Source organism: Triticum aestivum, chromosome 7B (genome assembly GCF_018294505.1).
Source record: "Triticum aestivum cultivar Chinese Spring chromosome 7B, IWGSC CS RefSeq v2.1, whole genome shotgun sequence".
In the NCBI taxonomy this organism is placed as follows: domain Eukaryota; kingdom Viridiplantae; phylum Streptophyta; class Magnoliopsida; order Poales; family Poaceae; genus Triticum; species Triticum aestivum.
The window spans coordinates 556,739,638-556,743,335 of record NC_057813.1 but is presented as its reverse complement, the minus strand read 5'-3'; positions in this window follow the sequence as shown (position 1 = coordinate 556,743,335).

The following is a 3,698-nucleotide window of genomic DNA, read 5'->3' as shown; positions in this document are numbered from 1 at the left end:
ACTTTAGTTAGCAGCAGTAGTGAAGGAATCGCTCCATCAGGTTTAGTTAACAGCCATCGATCGATCTCTCGGGTTCAGTAATGCGTAGCCTGCAGTGCAATCGCTCGGGTTCAGTTAGAGCCCAACGCCTCGCTTGGGTTCAGTTAGAGCCAACGCCTCGCACGTGTACGAGAGAAACGCGCATCGCTCGGCCCCCGACCTCCCACCGTAACCGGCAACTCCCCGAAATTTTCCTCCCCCTCGCTCTGCCACAGTGTTTTCCGTCATGGACGGCCCAAAGAATGTCATGCAGCTGCGTCTCCGGCCCGCCCAGGACGAAAAGCCCATTTTCTGTCATGATTTTTTGTCATAGAAGTAGGAGCCCACAACATCTATGATGATACCGGGTTTTGTCACAATTATCATCATAGAAGTGTCATATGTATGACAGGAAAAATTCGTTTGGCCCAAAATGTCACGAATGTGTCTTTTTTTTTGTAGTGGTGGCTTCAGATTCCTCGAGCAATTTATAGATGAAGTTCATCGGTGGGAAGCACTCGAGCAGGCAAAGGAAGAGTGTTGCGCGCCTGAAGATCATCCACACTGAGGTCTTGATCAATGTACTCATACAGCTCTTTGAGGTTCACGTGCAGCTGTTGTTTTTTGGTGAAGAACTTGCAAACCAATTTCCAGAGCATTTTTTATTCTCATCGACTATCAAATGAATGAGCCTTGTACAATTATTGAGGAGATTGATTTCTTCTGCAAGATGCTCTTTCTGACATCGATCATAAGCAATGTGTCGCATAATCAACTGTTGTGTTCTCATGCTAAATCTATAAATGGGATGGTGACTGAGAGGTTAGCATACGCACACGCTGAGGGAGCCGTGGACCATCAAAAGCTTGATGATAATCTTCGAGAGGTGACGATAGTTTTTCGGAGGAAAGTTCTTACATAGCTTTCATAGTGTCACATGTCGGTGAAATGAAACATTTGTGGCCAGCCTTGGCAAGATACACAGTTTGCACAGCGTGATCAATCACCTTCTGAATCTATGGAGCAAATACTTTCACAGTGAGTGGGAATTGAGCAGCATCATTCATAATGTGTTTGAAATAGGTCTTCAACATCAAAGGCATGTCGCTCGAAGATAGCATAGATGGTATTCTGAAGGATGTAGGAATGGATCTATCCACATTCATGACAGCTAGAGGGCACATGGTATAGGTGAGCAAATGATATAGCGTCAGATTGTCAAAGGTTAAGTGCTCAGGTAGTGGAGTACCAGAATGATCTTTGATCTTTTCTTTGTCCATAGTGCACTTGAAATCTTCATCAGAGATAACATCATGAAGTGCATCCGAATCTCATTATCAAGGTCCTGCCAGCTATGCTCTTACCAAAGAAGAGAAGGAAATCTTATTTGAATGCCTGCTTAGTATGAAGGTCCCATCTGGCTTCTCATCGAATATAAAGGGAATAATAAATATGGCAGAGAAAAAGTTCCAGAACCTAAAGTCTCATGACTGCCACATGATTATGATGCAATTGCTTCCGGTTGCATTGAGGGGGCTTCTATCGGACAATGTTTGATTAGCCATTATGAAGCTATGTGCATTCTTCAATGCAATCCCTCATAAGGCAATCGATCTAGAAATCCTACCAAGGTTACAAAATGATTAGGTGCAACGTCTTGTCAATCTTGAGTTGGTGTTCCCACCATCCTTCTTCAATATCATGACGCATGTCCTAGTTCACCTAGTCGACGAGATTGCCATTCTGGGTCCTGTATTTCTACACAATATATTCCCCTTTGAGGGGTTCATGGGAGTCTTAAAGAAATATATTCATAACCGTGCTAGGCCAGAAGGAAGCATCTCCAAGGGCCATGAAATAGAGGAGGTCATTGAGTTTTGTGTTGACTTTATTCCTGACCTTAAGCCAATTGGTGTTCCTGAATCACGGTATGAGGGCAGACCGGGTGGAAAAGACACGCTAGCAAAGGATTCAGTAATATGTATGGACGGGCATTCTTGGGCGCAAGCACACTACACAACTTTACAAAATTCCAGCTTGGTGGCTCCATATATTGAGGAACACATGGATAGTGTACCCTCCACGAACCCGAAGCAGTCTGAGCCCTGGATCAAACATACACACATGGCGTCATTCACCAGTTGGTTGCAAACACGTCTCATGCATGACGACACTGTTGGAGATGAGCTGTACTTGCTGGACAAGTCACCATCTTCGACTATATCGACCTTCAAAGGGTACGAGATAAATGGAAATATATTTTACACGATCGCCCAATATAAAAAGAGCACCAACCAAACCAATGGTGTCCGCTTTGATGCAGCAAACACCAATAGGCCAAAGGAGACATATTATGGTTACATAGAGCACATATGGGAACGTGACTATGGACGTGATTTGAAGGTCCCTTTGTTTCGGTGCAAATAGGTCAATCTATCAGGAGGCGGGGTAAAGGAACACCCACGGTACGGAATGAAAATAGTGGATCTCAACAATCTTGGGTACACAGATGAACCATTCATCCTAGCCAATGATGTGGCGCAGATTTTCTATGTGAAGGACATGTCTACCAAGTCGAGAAAAGAAAACATAAGGAAGCGAATACATCATACGATGAGCCAAACAGACACATAGTTCTTTCAGGGAAAAGAAACATCGGGGGAGTGGAGGACAAGACAGACATGTTAGAAGATTATGAAAAGTTTCATGAAATTGTTGCCTTCACAGTGAAGACTGACCCAAGCATCCTGCTAAATGATGAAGATTGTCCATGGTTACGGCGCAAAAGGACACACGCGAAGAAAAAGTTTTATACCCCAAGATCCCACTCTGGGATGTGACCGGCATCACCGTCTTCACATTCTTCTGTAGTGAGTTTCCGGACTTATCTGGAAAGTCCCACTTCGGACAAACCGGAGGGAATCTTTGTAAGAGTTAGGGCATATATGTGTTTTGGCATTTGAAACATGAAGAAACATTATGTAGGAGTTAATCAATGCAATTATGTGCAAACAAAATATTTAACTATGTATTTTGCAAGGTTGATCATACACGGTTAGCCACGTCATCAATTTTGAACCCTTTCTGACTTCATTTGCTATTTTTCATGCATTTATTGATTTTTTGAGCTAAATGACCCTGAAATTGAAAAGCACTACAAATAAACTCTGAAAAGGTTGAAACTTGCCATGGTATCATCATTTCACCCACATAGCATGTCCTAAAAAGTTGAGAGGGTTACAGCAAAAAATGGATGCACTTCGTGTACAAACTGGAGAATCTCTTTCGAAATATCAGGGTTTCGGACGAAAACTCATCTGTTACAAAGGCATTTCATTTTTTAACTTATTTTAACTCCAGACTTTTTATGCGTTTAATATGCACCATTCAAAGTCACATCATCAATTTTCAACAATTTCTGACTTTATTTGCTATTTTTCATGCATTTATTGATTATTTTTTGAGCTAAATGACCCCAAAACTAAAAAGCACTACAAATGAACTCTGAAAAGGTTGAAAATTGGCATGGTATCATCCTCTCACCCACATAGCATGTGCTAAAGAGTTGAGAGGGTTACGGTAAAAACTGGATGCACTTCGTGTACAAATTGGACAATCTCTTACGAAGTATCAGGGTTTCGGACGAAAACTCATCTCCTAGAAAGGCATTTCATTTTTTA